The sequence below is a fragment of the Peromyscus leucopus genome, chromosome 17 (assembly GCF_004664715.2).
Source record: "Peromyscus leucopus breed LL Stock chromosome 17, UCI_PerLeu_2.1, whole genome shotgun sequence".
NCBI classification, from domain to species: Eukaryota; Metazoa; Chordata; class Mammalia; order Rodentia; family Cricetidae; genus Peromyscus; species Peromyscus leucopus.
The window spans coordinates 41,626,236-41,643,808 of NC_051077.1; the positions used below are offsets into that span (position 1 = coordinate 41,626,236).

A 17,573-nucleotide genomic window follows, 5' to 3' on the forward strand; every position below is an offset into this window, starting at 1 on the left:
TGGCCAGCTAGTTTAGCCAAAGTGGTTATCTCCAGGTTTAGTGAGAACCCTTGTCTCAGTAAAATAGGTCAGACATCTATAGAGTGGGATATACTAGGCCTTTCTAGCCTCTGCAGTCATACAATTGGATAATACAGTACACACAGATACATACATACATACATTACAAATGCACACACACACACACACACACACACACACACACACACACAGATACCCACATGCACACAAATTGCCCCTCCCCTGGATGGAGATGGTGTATAAATTATTTAACATTTGTGAAACTCACTTTTATAGTCCATATAATACAGACTGTACTCCTGCTTCATAGTGTTGTGACATGATGCATGCATATGTGTGTGTAAATATGAACCTACACATACACACATCTTTGAAATATATTTAAAATAGTGCTTTAACATATTGCATGCACTTAATAATTAGTAAAATTGGGGGCTAGAGAGATGGCTCAGCAGTTAAGAGCACTGGCTGCTCTTCCAGAGGGTCTGAGTTCAATTCCTAGCAACCACATGGTGGCTCACAACTGTCTGCAATAAGATCTTGCGCCCTCTTCTGACTTGCAGGCAGAACACTGTATACATAATAAATATATAAATCTTTAAAAAATAGTTAGTAAAATTACTAATACTATTATTCTTATAATTAGCTTGTTTAGACTAAATAAATGATAAATTCACCAATTCTTTTGCTTAGCTCAATATGAGAGTTATGTTTTCTTCTGCTTAATATATGGGCCACAGATATATTCTTAATGTATAAACAATCTGTAAACAAATTTCACCACAACAATCTGTAGGCACAGTTTTAAGTCTGTACTTATCAGAACCAAGAAAATCATTTAATGTGTTGACTTCCTCATTCACCAGTTTCTCCATTCCTCCATCCCTTGAAAGAAAGGCAGGCCCTGTCTTTCAAGCATTTGAAAAGCAATACTTTAGCTGCCAGAAAATGGAAAAAGAAGCTTTTCTTTTCCATGCTTGCTTAGGGCATCATTGCACATGCCAACTGTAAAATTCAGAGGGATTTGGAGTTGAAATGTAATAGAGTTCAAGTGCTTAACCAGAAAGTTAATTTTTATAACTGTGTAGAAGATGAGTTGGAAGAAGAGTTTGGGAAATTTTAATTTCAGCTCTTGAAATTACAGCTAACAACACTGGCATTCACTTATTTTTTCTCAACCTTCATGTCTTCATTTTCCCCCAGTTTATAGTTTGTTTGAATAGTGAGGTAAATTATAAAGTGGGGGAGATAATGTTATTTCCCATGTTTGGGTAGTAAATGTTGCACATTCATGTCTTAACTCTTTGCCTGTTTATAATTCAGCAATGGCTGTGTTGTCTGTTAAACATTATTTATTAGAACAAAATTATTATAAATCATGTTGACAATGCTCAATAATTTTAAAAATTATGCGCTGATGATGTGAGGCATTGAAGATTAAGACCTTATGCACACCTCAATAGTAGAACGTACTGAAATGCATAAATTTCTAGCCTTCTTCTGTGACTATACATTTACTGATGTCAGCACTGGGTAGTTTTGCATGAGTCTAATTCATGATTCAGTGAGAATAAGTCAAACCTCGAGAATGCAGAACTTCCAAAGTCTCTTGTGTAGTGTGAAGCAGATGGCTAGTTAAACATCAAGAGTCTCTTTGATATGATTGAGATTTTATTTCTTCACACATACAAGTCTATAGCTACGTCTTATCTCCACACAGTACATATGGTAGAGGCAAATGTTTGAAACACCATAAGATCTATTTGTGGTAGGAAACCAAAGCAGTCCCACTTTGTTCAAAATATGAGAACATTGTTTTTCCTAAGTAACAAAAGAGAACATGTGAAATAAAATGTTTATATTTTCCATACATTGCATTCTTCCTTTAGAAGAAAAAGAAAATTAACTGAGGAGAGAATAAAAGTTGTTCTTTTCAAAGTAATTCCATTTATCTACTGAATAATTCCTTACCCAAGCGTAATTCACACTCCTGTGGAATAACACCTTTGAGGACTCTAGTAGGTGATAGATGCTATGTATGCATATATTTGTTATGGGTGAGAAATTTGTGTAGAAATAGTAGAGGAAGATGAAGCCAACAGTTGGAAAAATTCCAATCATTCCACAGAGATAAAAACCAAGGGTGCTTAAAATCGTCTTATACTGATATGACATTAGTCCACTTTGTTGGACTTGAGTGATCATGAGAACCAGAGAGTGGAAAAGCAAGAAACAAGGTATCCTAGAAATATAGTATTAGGGAGCTTCCTATATAGGTCCTGTGAAAAAGGAAAGGAGTGTCAGGAACTCCTCAAAGGAAGGCAACAAAGTAACAGAGCAACTTGCTGTGGTGGCGTCAAGGAGACAAAGTTGCTCATTGGAAGTAAGAAAGATATCTTCAGTTAAATGTGTCTGCACACCTTGTGTGAACCTTTAGATCTCTGAAGCTATTTTTGGATAGTAATGAGAAAAAAAATAATAAGTTAGTCTGACCCATTTCACAGGGCCATTGCGAATCATAAAGCACATTGCCACTTCGGAATCTTTAGAACACAGATGATTCAAAATGAAGCATTCTACTTAGACTAGGGAAAATCCCAATCCTCAACATCATCATTAGAATGGTCTGACACAAAAGTACATAGCTGTGAAACCTCTGTGTTTCCAGTACTTATCAAACAATGCATACAGGGACAAATGCGAGTGAAAATGGACTTAATTTTCTGTGTTAAAAATAAGACAAGGGTTCTCCTCTCATCGAATACCCTTACCAAGAACCTCGTTACTGAGGGGATTCACTTCTGTTACTGGTAATTATAAGTGTTTTTCCCCCTAGTTCATTAAAATGTATGAGGTTAGTTTTAAAGGCCCATGTATGCCTAGACAGATGTAAAATCCAGAAATATCTTTATAAAGATATTTATATCTTTGAAATGCCATCACAAATGGGCTGGCGAGGGATGTAGCTCCATGGTACAGTACTTGTTTTGCATGTGCAGAGGACTAGATTTGACCTTGGAAATCTCTCCTGACTCATCAGAAACATAAAAGACCAACACTAGAAAGTCATCAGGAAGGAAAAAACACCCCTCTCTCTCAATTTCTTAACAAGCACATGAACAACTCATTAGCGTCTTACTCCAAAAGCACCTCCTATGATACAGATATGAAAAAGCCATTCAGCATTTGGATAAAGCAAATTAGCTAAGAGTCAAAATATCTATGTGTGGTAAGCAGAGGGCTGCACATTCCTGTTGAGGACTAGAGAACACATGTCTACTTTGCTGCATGTGAAGATAGTTTCGGTATTTGCAATCTCACATTACATTTGAAATCTCTTTGCATATTACAACCTGATTTAAAATATGTGAGTTTTTTTGGGGGATGAAGGTTGGAAGAAATTTTATTTTTAATCATTTCCCCATGAATAAATAACACTGTTTTTAATAACATGAGATAATGCATTGTTGGATGATTTTAAATGACGACACCTCTGGTATTATTACCTGCTCATCTACCTGAATTTATATTCTGAACTGGTCTTATTTTACTTTTAAGGGCAGGAAGCCCTAAGGACAGTTTTTTTTTGGGTGATTAGGGAAAGAAAGTTAGATGTGAGACAGGTGCTAACGTGACTTGTAGCACCCTGCAAGTTCATTCCAATTCCACGGGTGTGACAGATAACACCTCCAACATTTGCGGTGTCATACCTTTTGACAATGCCATGACTACCACCACCAGAAAGAATCGTGCAAGGAGTTGAACGAGATGTTGCTTTGCTTCCCTCAAAAATCTCCATGTATTTCCATGAAAATCATGGACATTCTGTAAAATGCCTCGTAGGTTTGAGTGGTTCTATAGAGCAGAGTTTCTCACAGTCTGTGTCACAAACCCTTTGGGGTTCATATATCAGAGATCCTGCATATCAGATATTTGCACTATGATTCATAACAGTAGAAAGATCACAGCTATGAAATAATAATGAAATAATTTTATGGTTGGGGATCACCACATCATGAGGGTCACAGTGTTAGGAAGGTTGAGGATCATCGCTATAGACAGTGTCATGTTGGAAATAAAGACGAACAGTTCCCACTTCCTGAGCCCAGAAAATTCATGCCTCTGTAGAAAAAGCACCTTACTGTTCTTGTAAGTGGGTCATACACAGACATTTCCTGGATTTGGTTTCCTGATTTTTTAACATTGTCATACTGCTATTGACAAGGAGACATAGGTTGGGGATCTCTTCCCCTTTTTGGCCAAACAGTAAATGAATTCACTTTCTAGTCTTTATAAAAAAAATACGTCTTTATATTTTAAATGCATGTAAGCATTCACATGCCAAATAGTTATATTAGATTGTTTTTTCTGTTGTAATTTAATCTCCTTATCATCCCTCTTTATTTATGATTTAAGTCTATCATCCACCTATCTATCTATCTGTCTGTCTATCTGCCTATCTCTCTCTGTCTATCTATCTATCTATCTATCTATCTATCTATCTATCTATCTATCTATCTATCTACCTATCCTCTATCAACCTAGTCTATGTGTGTTTCTGTGTGTGTGTGTGTGTGTGTGTGTGTGTGTGTGCGTGTTATTATATATGGTGCATATATACACATGCCACAATGTACGTGTGGAGGGCAGAGAACAGTTTGTAGGAGTCAGTTCTGTCTTTCTACCATATGGGTCTGGGGCATGAACCCAAGTTGTTAGGCTCGGTGGCAGGCACCTTCACCTGCTGAGGTATCTCACTGACTTATCATCTCTTTTTTCTTATATCTATGCCTTTCTTAACCTCCAAAAGTCAGTTAAGAATCTGACTTTTGAGCCTCCCAGTTGTCCTATTACTTTACTAGGAATGAACTTTCTAAATTATTCAGGTGGTTTTGGGTCCCATTATTAGATTTTTTTTTTATCATAGAGAGAAATAAAGATTTAATTTGAGTTAAAAAAAAAAGAGACAAAGAGAAGGATGAAAGAAAAAGTTATACAGCATTACTGACTGTATATCTAAAATATGTCAAGTTTGCTCATTTTAAAAATATATTGATATTTAGGTTATTTTTAGGAATATTATGAGAAATAAGGCACAAGAGGAGTATTATAAACTGTTTTAATAATTGGATACAGAAACATATTCTAGTAGTAATTGGAGCATTATAGCAAGATATAACTCGGACATCAATAGAATTCCATAGATGTATATGTTTTTGGTATGTAACTCAATTAACTTGTCAATCTAATTTAAACTAAATTTTCAGAATCAGGAACCAGAAATCTTAGGAGTAGCAAAGTCTCACTTTCTAAATTTCCCAGCAGTGAAATGATTTGATAAAAGTTACACATTCTGGCGGAGTGAGAACTAATTCTTTCCTTTCCTGGCCCAATTCCTCTTTATCTGTGTTCATGTCCCTTTATAGTTGAATTGTGGTGAATCAGAGCATGTTGTTAGAAGGGTTCAAATATACAGAAATTTATTTTCCTGACCCTTGGAGGGAAGCATATTTTCCAGATCACCAGATAGAATTATATTGAGTGATAAGGAAGTAGAAGTTGAAATATAAAAAAAAAGAGATAAATAAAGCTTGAGTTTGCTTTATTTCACAATAGTAGCTTGTGTAAATTTGGTAACAGGAGCATACAGATATATGCAGCGTATACAGGTGTTAATGATCTTATGAATGCAAGATGATTAAAAACTGCTCTTGGAAGAAAGCACAAAAACATTTGTATTTCAGCTGGCTTGAGAATCTTCCCATCCAACAAGCCTGATGGCTTACTTCATTGACTCTGATCACCTATTTCTAGTGAGTATGAAGAGTTTGATATCTAATTATTTGTTTAGCATTTTCTCTTTTTGAGGACCCTTCCTTTACACTGTAAGTCCTACCTAAACATTACTTTTACTTTATTTCTACTCCATCTTCTATAGTTTCTGAGCTTGCTTTCACAGGATTCTGATTATATCACAGTACTTCCAGATGTCTATGTCTGTTTATGTTACTTATGTAAATAATTTCTTCATATCTTGCACCCTAGACCTCGGAGCTTAACAAACTTGTGAAACAGTTGTTTATTTTGACTCTCAATACAAATGGATGGTCCAACTTGAGGTCTGACACAAAAGGGTGCCAATGCCTGACACTGCCTGGATGGCCAGGAGTCATATTCTAGACAGCCCAGAGGCCTAGGATAAAACCAAACACTACTGGCAAATTGATAACAACAACAACAACAATTAATAATAATAATAATAATAATAATAATAATAATATCAATGAAATTATTCCTAATGGTAATCTGCCATACTCATAGATTGATGCCTAGCCCAATGGTCATCAGAGGGGCTTCATTTAGTAACGGATGGGAGCAGATACAGTGACCCACAGCCAAACACTAGGCAGAGCCAGGGAAACCCCAAAGGAGGGGAGAAGTAAGAATTGTGGGGGCCAGAGGAGCTGAGGACACCAGGAAAACACAAGCCACAGAATCTACTAAGCAGGGCTCATAGCAGCTCACAGAAACTGAAGCAACAATCACGGAGCCTGTATGAGTCTGAGTTAGGTCCTCTGCATGTATGCCCTGGTTGTGCAGCTTGGTGTTCTTGTGGGGCTCCTAACAGTGGGAGTGGGCGTGTCTCTGACTCTTTTGCCTGCTCTTAGGATCCCTTTCCCCTTACTAGGTTACCTCATCCAGCCTTGATAGGAGAGTGTGTGCCTAGTCTTATTGTAACTTGTTGTGCTGTGTTCCGTTGATATCCCTGGGAAACCTGCTCGGTTTTTGAAGGAAAATAGAGGAGAGTGGATCTTGGGGAGAGGGAATGGGTGTATGTGTGGGGTGGGTGGGTAGGTGGGTGGGTGCTGAAGTGGGGAGACTTCATTTGTGTTGTAATGTATGAGAATAAAAAAAGAAAGAGAAATGAAATCATGTACCTCTTTTTGTACCTTTGAACAAGATTGATGATACCAAGTATCTATCACCTCCATCACTCTCTAACTCTTTAAAGGTAAAGAGATATTTCCTGTGTCTTCACTTGGCTTTATATTGTTCTTCGTCTGGGAAAGCAGTATCTTTTTTACTCACTGTGGTATAAATTCCTGATAGTTCCGTCCCCCTTTCTTTGTTGTCTATTGTCTAATGGTGGCCAATGATGAAGTCATAATCATTTCTCCTTTATTCTCCCTTTGTCTCTGCTGCATCCCTAATCTCTCTGCTTAATGATTTGTTCCTAAGAACAGTCTTGTTTCTTTGATCTTGTTTCCCAATTCCAAAACATGCTTGTTTATAATTTTCATTACCAATCATTTTTCAAGTTATCCTAAAATACTAACTGGTACTTTTTTGCTCATGTTTGGCCACTTTGGAATATTTGTCAAAATTTTCTACTTTTTTATATTAGATTTATGTGATTTAATTTCCATCATTTACTTTCCTTTATAAATCAACGTTATCTTGATACAGACTTTAAGCAAGGGGGTTAATGAAAAAAAGGTATTCAGAAGCAAAGGAAGAGCTACAACAGAGCATGAGTGTAGGCTTCTCACAAAGACTCCAATTTTCATAATTTCCTGTAGATGGATTTTTCTTTGGCCTGCTAGCTCACAAAAAGTAACACAAAGACTTATTATTAATTACAAAAGCTTGGCCTTTAGCTTAGGCTTTCCCCACTAGCTCTTATAACTTAAATTAACCCATTTATATTAATTAATGATTTTCTCTCATGGCTTTTTACCTCTCTTCAATCTTGTACCTCCTGTTTCCTCTCCGTGTGCTCTGGAGTCTCTTCCTAGCCTTGATTCATTTCCTCTTCATCTCTCTCTGCCTGGAAGTCTCACCTAACCTCTTCCAGCTAGCTACTGGCCATTCAGCTCTTTATCAAATCAACCACAAGATACTTTGGCAAAGACAAATCTTCATATTGTGCAAAAAGATTATTCCAGTGACCATCCCACTCCCTCAATGTAGTCAGAATAATTTGTATGAATTAATCTTTTTTAAAAAAGTGGATTAGGACAGGAAGACTCACAAAATCAACAAACCTGGGTTCATAGGAACTCACAGAGACTGAACTGACAACCAGGGAGCCTGTAGGAGACTGACCCAGGCACTTTGCATGCATGTTATGGTTGTGTAGCTTGGTCTTCTCATGGAACTCCTAACAGCAGGAATAGGGGCTATCTCTGACTCTTTCATTGGCTTTAGGGAACCTACTTTTCATACTGGGTCACCTTGCCCAGCCTTAATATATTGGAGAGGTGCTTAGTCCTACTGCAACTTGATATGCCCTGTTTTATTGATACTCATAGAAGACCAGTCCTTCCCTGGATGGAGATGACTGGAGGTAGGAGGTGGGGATGGACAAGAGGGACTAGGAGGAGAATATGGGGGAGAGGCTGCAGCCAGGATGTAAAAAAAAAAAAAATAGGTGAAATATGTATACACACACACACACACACACACACACACACACACACACACACATTTGCTTGGCTATGCATGTTTATTTCCAATGATAAATCTTATATGGTGGTAAAAATCATAGATTACAAACAATTCATCATTAGTAAGTGAATTTTAATATCATTGATATGTAAAATCTAACAATTTTCCAGGATTTGACTTGAATGCTGCTGTCTGCCAATGTTCAATGAATATGAGGTGTCCTAAGAATATTCTACCCAGTTCTTGTTGGGCTACTTTCCCTAAACCTCAGCTGGGTTTGGTTTGTAGTGAATTATTGCTTTGCCATGACATATTTAGGAAAGTGAATGTAGTGAATCATAAGTATCTTTTTTAAAAATTGAAAGTAGATTCTTTTCTCATCTTTTATCTCATCCTGAGTAGTTTCCCCTCTACCCACTCCTCCTAGATACTCCTCATCTCCCCTCTCCCCCAGATCCATGTTCCCTCCATTTCCTCTTCAAAAAAGAGCAGGCCTCCAAGAGAGGACAGCCAAACAAGACAAAACAAGATACAATAAGCCAAGGCAAAAACCCTCATAGTGAGGCTGGACAAGGCAACCCAACAGGAGGAAAAGAGTCCCAAGAGCAGGCAGGAAACTCAGAGATACACCCACTCCCACTGATAGGAGTCCCACAAGGACACCAAGATACATACTGAGATATTTAATCCAGTGATGTATCTATTGTTCAAAGGCTTATTCCTTCTAACACTGTCTATTATCAAAAAAATCTTCTGATAATAAATAATAAATTGGATTTCTGGTCACTTCTAAATGCAATCCATTGTTAACTTAGCAGAAAATAGAAAACCAACCCAGGTAATGCAGTTTCACAGTGAAAAATCGGGCATAAATCTGAAAAAATGAGTTTATTTATTTGTGGTCTGTATTTTGTAGAAACTGTCAGTCAATTTCAAAGACAAACTCAGTGGCAGAGTCAGTGGAATGCCATCACCATGTTTTTCTATAAGTAATTTAAATGTGATTCTTTATCATCATACATTTTTATGTCTCTTAAGATATAAGTCTATAAATATAGACTCTGAACTCTCATGTATTTCCAGTTACACAATCTCATGCTTAATATCATTATTATAAGGTCTGCTAATTTTCAGTATGAAAAACTTAACATAGGGAATAAGAATTAATTAAGTAATTAATTGAAATGTGGACCTCAACTTAGAAGAGAGAACCTTTTAGGATATTAATTGACTTTAGAAGTCATGCTTAGCTCTTGTTCTCTGCAACTTGGATTTTAAAAATCACAAACCCCACAAACTACACAGATGTTCTTGTAAAAAGTACTTCCAGGAGGCTGGGGAAATGACTTAATCAGGAAAGTACCTGCTGTACAAGCCTGAGATTTGAGTTCCTCATAACCTATGTGGTAAGTTGGGCTCATGGGCATGTGCCTGAACCTCTGCATTGGAAATGTGTAGACAGGTGGCTCCTGGGGTCTCTAGCCTGAATCATGATGCTCCAGGTTCCACAGGTGAGCCTATCTCAGAAAGTAAAGTGGAGAGGATTGAAGAGACATCTGATGCTGACCTCTGCCTTGTACACTTACATACACACAGGTGCCTGCACACAGACACAGACACACAGACACAGACACACAGAAACAGATGCATAGACACATACAGACATACAGATACACAGACACACAGACACAGACACACACAGACACACACACACAGGGTGGGGAGGGGAGAGGGAAAAGGGGCAAGTGGATGTTTTCAGCTAGTATTTCTTCCTCTAGTAGATGAAAGTACATGACTGGAGTTTTACAGTTTCGTTTTAGGTTTGTGTATCTTCAAAACTGTCAAAGTCTTTTATGCTAACATAGAGATATAGATCCATCCTACAAAAGAAGTATTACAATAGAGCTGAACTCTCAGAGCCATATGTTTCTAGTTGACTTCCAGATTTGTTGCTTTCGGGCAGAAAATGAAATTTCGAGATGAGGCAGAGTCTGTCAGTCCCACACATGCTCCTGAAACCTCAACACTGATTGATTCTGTGTATTTGCAATTGCGAGAATCTTTATGACTATGTACGGAATTTTCTAGAAACGTGAAAGACAATTTTTATTTTTTTCCAAAGCCGACAGACATTTCCTGTACACTCTACCTATGTTAGCTATTTATATTTTTGATTCTCATTTTAGGATCTGTTTCTGGGGAAACTGAAATTCAGGCTGATGTCAATACATAATTGCTTCAATTTGAGCCTAGAATGCAAAAGCTTATACCGGACTTCAGATAACTGTGACAATGACCTAAGATTCAATTTATTTTATTTGTGTTGAACATGTTCAAAAGGTCATGTTGAATCTATTTTAGGGGTACCAGGATCCCCCAAAAACATTATTTCCAGCCTAGAATTGAAGGACTTTGGTCCAGGCATCGGAAGCCTAATTTACAGGTTAGTGTGTGGATTGTGTTTGATTCTTCAATTTCTTCACTTTTAATTATTATTATTTTTGAGACAATGTCTGGTTTGGAATACAGTCACTATAATCAAAGTGATCATGACCTGCCTCTGCTTCCCAAGAGCTGGAACTCCAGGCTTGTACCGGCATGCCTGATATTAGTTCTATATGTTTGATGTGAGGTGGGGTCTTAATAGGCTGCCCAGGCTGGATTTAAATTTGTGGGCTCAAGCGATCTTCTATCCTAAGCCTCCTAACCGGACTGGATATAGGATGTGCTGCTGGATTTGGTTTCTTCATCTTCCATATCCAGCTGAACTCTTAATTATATCATGGCTTGTAGCTGAGATGTGGAGATGCATCTAAAACAATTTACTTCATGAAGAAAATCCTCCCAAACAGTGATTGAATCTTTCCCAGTGACAATTGACTTATTTAAATTAAAAAAATGTTCTTGCTTGCAAGTTTGTTTTCCCTGAATAGCTTAATATAATGGCATGCAAGTGGTTTACTTTGTTTTTTTGTGAATTCTGTGATTTATGTTCATTAAAACAAACAAAAAAAAAAATGCCAAGCTGGTCTATTAAAGTGACTCACCTTGCTACTTGATTTTAAAAGACATGAAACTCTGTAATTCATCCACTACCTCTGGCTCTTATAATCTTTTTGCCGTCACTTCCACAGCGATCCCTACCTTATATGATCAAATAATTAGGCAAATAGAAAGAAAATAAAGATGACAGACCACAGGAATAAAACTCTCCTCTCTCTCCTTTCCTCTCCCCTCCCCTCCCCTGCCTTCCCCTACTCTTTTCATCTCCCTGTCTTCTAGATCACTCTCTGTATTGTTCTCAAAATTGTATACATGTGTATATATATGTATATATATATAATGTAACTATAATATTTGTATACATATTATATATTTTATATAGCCATGTATTCACTTCTTAAAATAAAATGCACTATAAATAGTTTATAATAATTAAATATCTCTGGAAGCTTCAAATTTCATTCAGGATAAACTTGGAAGAATCCTTGATGCAAATTAAAATTGTAAATACATGGTTGCTTGTGGAAATAACAACTGAGAAGGAGACCATATTAGTTACAATAATTTTTGGAGCTTGCACCTGTGTGTGTGTGTGTGTGTGTGTGTGTGTGTGTGTGTGTGTGTGTCTATAGTAACAAATAAATAGATGATGTAAAATTCTCAAAATTTATTCTCTCAAAATTCTTGAGACTTAACATTAAAACAATTCAAAGTGTCACAGGATCATGTTTTTATGTGTCTCTGGAGAAAAGACAGATACATGTCTCTGTATGCTTTTCTGCTGTCATTAATTCTTCATGGTCCTTGACTTTTTTCACTCTATTCTATTTCCATCATCACACAACACTTCATGGCTCTCTTGTCTTCTAATAAGGACACTGTTCTCTTCGGATTAGTGACCACCCAAATGAATGCCTCTTACCTCATTTGAAAAGACTATAGTTTCAAAGATCTTATTCAGAACTATTGGAGTTTACACACCAATACATCTTTCAGAGTTCACAGTTCAAAAAATAACAATATCTCTAAATCATTTGCTGATAAGAATGGATTCCACTTGTCACAGCTGCCTTTGTGGGGCTGTAATCAATTTAATTGTATAGACCCTTATGCTTCCAGTTCACACCTTAAGATTCGAATCCACATACTCTTGGAGGTTAAAAATTTGTAGATACTATGTAGAAATTGTTATCAATTTTATCTTTGAATTTTTGTTTTGTGAGGGAAGCTTGATGGTCTCCAAAGCCTATGTCATGGCTTCGGACCCTGAATGATGGTGCACCTCCTTTTGTCTTCTCTGGATTCATCTTAAGCAGCTAGCTCTAGAGTCCTCCAGCAGCTAAGAACATTCTCTGTCTTCCACTCCACATCTCCACAGAGGACTCAGTCTTTTCTAGGCAGGGCTTTGGATGGAAAGTCTATTTCAGGCCATGCCATTAGGGCATACTAAAGAGACCTGTATGTATGGGGTCTATGTTAGGTTGTTGGTCACAATAGGCTACATATCCTGTGGGAAAGTCAAGTGTAGCAATGATCACCCCATCTTCCATCTGGGCAGTACCATGGTGTATGCTTCTGAGAATCCAGTAAGGATAGATCTGTTTCATTCTAGATCCAGCATCTGAATGTATTCTGGAGCAAAATTACAAACTTTGAGGATTATTCAACTAGACTGGCTTCCAAAGATGAGCCTCAAGAAGGGGAGACAACTGGCAAGATTCTAAACACTGGCTGAGTTATAACTAGATGACTTCTTGACAAGCAGGGCTGCAGGATGTTATTGGTGAAATTATGAAGGCCATTCCACGTAGTTAAAAGGGAGGTTTATTTTGTGGGGTGACTTACAAGTGATGGGATAGCTTACAGTGTCTGGACAAGGTGTAGTGCAGTCTGGTCGTGTTCTCTGGAGAACTCTGCTCAGTCTACCTCCAGCGTCCAGGGTCCAGGAACCAAGAGAGCTGGCGCATTCAGATCTCGGGACTTCAAGGTCCTCTCTCGGCTTCGCCTTGTAGGTGTGACAGTTAACGAAGCCTCAATGGGGTTGGAACGTCCAGATCAAGGCTGGAATGGCTACCCACTACAGAATGTGTCAGCTGTCAGTGGGTAATTATCAAGTTGTAGGGCAAAGCCTCTAGTTCCCATGTAGTTCTGCACCTCCATAGAGAGCAATCCCATGCTTGAGGGATATAAAGGCAAATTTAAATACACTATGACCAATGAAAAGGGATCTTGAAAGAAAGAAACAAGTTTTAAGAACAGTTTAAAAAAGTTGTTAGTTAAATAAGAAACACTTGGTTTTTTTTTTAATTTTGTACTAATCAGAAAAATGATATAGTTGTTCCTGTTAATCCTGTTCTCATTTATGTCTTTTTCCTCTTTCTGTTTGGACTGTATTCTGAACTAGTGCTGTCTTTCTTGAGTTTCAGCAACTTGATTACCAATGGTAAAAGTTTTTAAAATGCCATAAAGGGAAAATAATATAAAATCAGCAACAGAAAGCGAAAATCCACAAATTATTATTCAGTTATTCTGTACTAACTGAATGGAGTTAAATTAAGCTGATCATACTTGATAAGATCCATTTAAACTCTTTTCACCATCAAGATGAATTGCGAGTGATCTAGCAGGGTGCTCAGTGGATGTAGAAATGTCTTATGTAGAGAAAAGATAGAAAGCTCTGGTAGACGCAGATCCTCGGTGTCTTGAACATGTCTACATTGTGGAAAATTTAAGAATCAATTCATGCTGAGAATTTAAAGAATGGCTTTATTTCGTCTAAGAAAAGGCAGTTGAGCATAGATGCTCAAAAGATGAATTAAACACCAGCTGTCGAGCTGAAACGATGCTTTAACTCCAGTCTCCAGATATTCAACTCCCTATTCACTTGATCACTTGGTTGAATTAAGAAAAGAATGTGAGTTAATGTGTCTGGTGGCTTGTGGACATTTGTTAGCCATGACTGACTCTAGCACTCTTTTTTTTTTTTTTTTTTTTTTTTTTTTTTTTTTTTTTTTTTTTTTTTTTTTTTTTTTTTTTCGAGACAGGGTTTCTCTGTGTAGCTTTGCGCTTTCTGAGCTCACTTGGTAGCCAGGCTGGCCTCGAACTCACAAAGATCCGCCTGCCTCTGCCTCCCAAGTGCTGGGATTAAAGGCGTGCGCCACCACGCCCAGCCAACTCTAGCACTCTTAAGTGGCTTTCTTTCTCGAAGAAACAAGTTTCTTTAGTGTGCAGTATACTGTGACTACCTGCAATTAAAATCAAATCACACATACTTTATTTTTGTAGTGTGTGTGTGTGTGTGTGTGTGTGTGTGTGTGTGTGTGTGTGTCTAAGGTTGACATTGGGTAAAATGAAGCAAGGTCTCTTACTGAGCCCAGAGCTCACTGCTAGCCATTTGCCCCAAGGATCTCTTGCCTTGACTTCCCAGATTTGACTATAGGTGGGCGTTCATTACTATCTTTTGTATGGTGATGAGAAGCCAAACTCTCACCCTTATAATTCTGTGACAAGAACTTTATCCTCTAAGCCATCTTCCCTTGTCTAAATCACACAGTTCTTTAAGTTTTACAACAGATAATAAAATCCTGGTGAAAATTCTAATTTTTAACTCGACACAAAATCCTTTGCTGAAAGGATTTGAGACATCTTCTATCAAATGTTTTAAGACTTTTCATTTACTCTTTCATGACCTGTTTTTTGCTTTATGTGATGGCTTTATGTAGATCTAAGAATGCATTGGCCCTAGACAGTTGCAATAAGTAGTTTGTCTGAGAAACAGAACCCTCTGTGGAATATAATGGACTTTCTCAAAAGCAAAGCAAAGCAAAACCAACCAAACAACCAACCAAACAAACAAACCAACAAAAAAAACCCTCTAAAGATCTCAAACTCTTGCCGAGTTCTTCTGATGTTTTAACTCTACTAACGGTAATTGCTATGATGCAAACACAAGCAAGCTTAAATATAACAGGACTGACCCAAACCAAGACCTTCCTGAAATCAAAACTGTGATCATTTCTTTGTTATTATAAAACTTCTGTTAAGTGACTCTTGTATAGAGCAGACAGAAAGTCCAATTACAAATGTACAGACATTCTATGAATAGTTTACATTCTGTAAGATAGTATAATATCTTCTTTTCTTGTGAAAAGCTAAAAACTATTGTGACAGTACAAAGTATTTTTGTGAAATTGTTGATACTATTTCTATTCAAATGTCACAAAGATGATACATTTTTCTATTTCTTCACATTGCATTATTTATCCTTAGGGAGGAAAACATACAATAAATGCAGTCATGGTTACTCATTGACAGACATCTCTGAAAATAAGCTGATAGGTGATTTTGCTGTTGTGCAAAACTCACAGAGTGAGTGTATCCACAGACCTAGATGTTATGTGTCAATCACTTGAAGATATGAGGTAAACCCCCAATGTTAGATGTTGCTGCCACATTTGGTAATGTTTTACAGTAAACAATCACTATAAGCAGTATACTCTAAAATAATGATGCAAATATTATATTACAAATACATAAAACCTCAGCAGAGTCAGTTATCATTTTTGCACAGTGTGTGATTGTATTGCTCTACTCTTACATTATGGCAGGTAGTGAGGTGGCGTGACAGAGACACAGACACGTGAGTATGAACTGAAATCTCTGAAGCAGCTGCATACCATCACTGACTAGAAAATGATCATCGTGGAAAGCTTGGATGTTGTGGGTCAAGAACCAAACCATCTTGGGTTATCTTATGACCTTTAGTAGACATTTACCTCCACCTTTTGATCATGACTCCTATAACAGCATCTTAGAATATGTTGCTAAACTTAGCCGACTTCTAACTGCCACCAATCCCGAGAGCAAGAAATGCTAAGGGATAGCTCCTGAGAACCACAGAAGCACATTTACCTCGATGAAGCTTGCAAGTCTACTGGCATATTTGGTAAATATATTGCTTCATGAACTTAATTTTGTCCTGTGACTTTTAAAATTTACCTAAGCTCTCCCATGGTGGGTAAGGAATGGCATGCAGGGGAATTTGAATCCATGTTCCTAGGTTGTGGACACTCACATTGGTACAAAAAAAAACCTGGCTTCTTGTACATTGTAGAGTTGTTATTTTTCATTGACATGAATAATGGATCTGAGCAATTATTTTGACAGATACAACATCAATAACTGGTAGGAAAATTTCAGCTCCGTGATCGTCTTACAGAACTACCCCTGCAGATGTGGTCTATCACTGTCTGATCTGTCATTTTGCAGGACATTCTGTAATTCACATCTCCATGATTGTTATCAATTACATGATAATGATGATTTATAGCAAAATAATTTGCACCTTAAATAGAAATATAATTTATCACATTTATAAGGGAATATGAATATCCTTATTTGCAAGAAACTGGTTCAGAAAGATAGTCTGTCAAAGACCATACTTATAAGTAATAGAGCAGAATGTAAAACTTTGAATTTCAGTTGCAAGCAAAATGACCTAGGAATACTATAGGCAAATAACATTTTCCATTCAGTTCCTATATTTTACTAAAATGAAATATGTCATGAAAATGACCCAAAAAGGAATGAGTCTTCCTGGTGTTCTAGTCACAGAAGTCATATCTTGAACCTGGTGCCTTTGCTTGGAGAAGTGTTTCTACTTGTGCAATATCAGTAAAATCCCGAATGAGGGACTCTCATGGACGGTGGGGGAGAGAATTCTAGGACTCTGGAAAAATTTTAACTGAAGGATTCAGGCTTTCTTGGAGTATTTGCAATTATTTTAAACATTGGCAAGAAAATCACAAGACTATAACTGAAGCAGAACAAAGTTTTATTTGGGAATAACTTTGCATGGGAAACAGCAGAGCCTTTGCTGAGGCCCAGAAACCAAAGTATGGTGACTTTGAATGAAAAGAACAGATTTTTTTTTCCCTGAAATTGTCCCCAGTCTTTTAATCTTTGCCCTATCATTGAGGCTGGGGAGGTTTCTTTTGAATTTCCCCTATTTGACTGAAATACCTCTAGAAGATTCCAACTCTTACAAAATTTCACTAACTAGGAAATACTAACCTAAGGGAAAAGACAGAAGATGTCAAAGA

At 37.2% G+C, this 17,573-nt stretch overlaps 1 protein-coding gene across 1 annotated transcript in view; it reads right to left on the reverse strand.

The window, feature by feature from the left end:
• The window catches only part of Galntl6 (polypeptide N-acetylgalactosaminyltransferase like 6), a 1,066,425-nt gene that overhangs the window by 431,182 nt on the left and 617,670 nt on the right, over nucleotides 1-17,573 (reverse strand).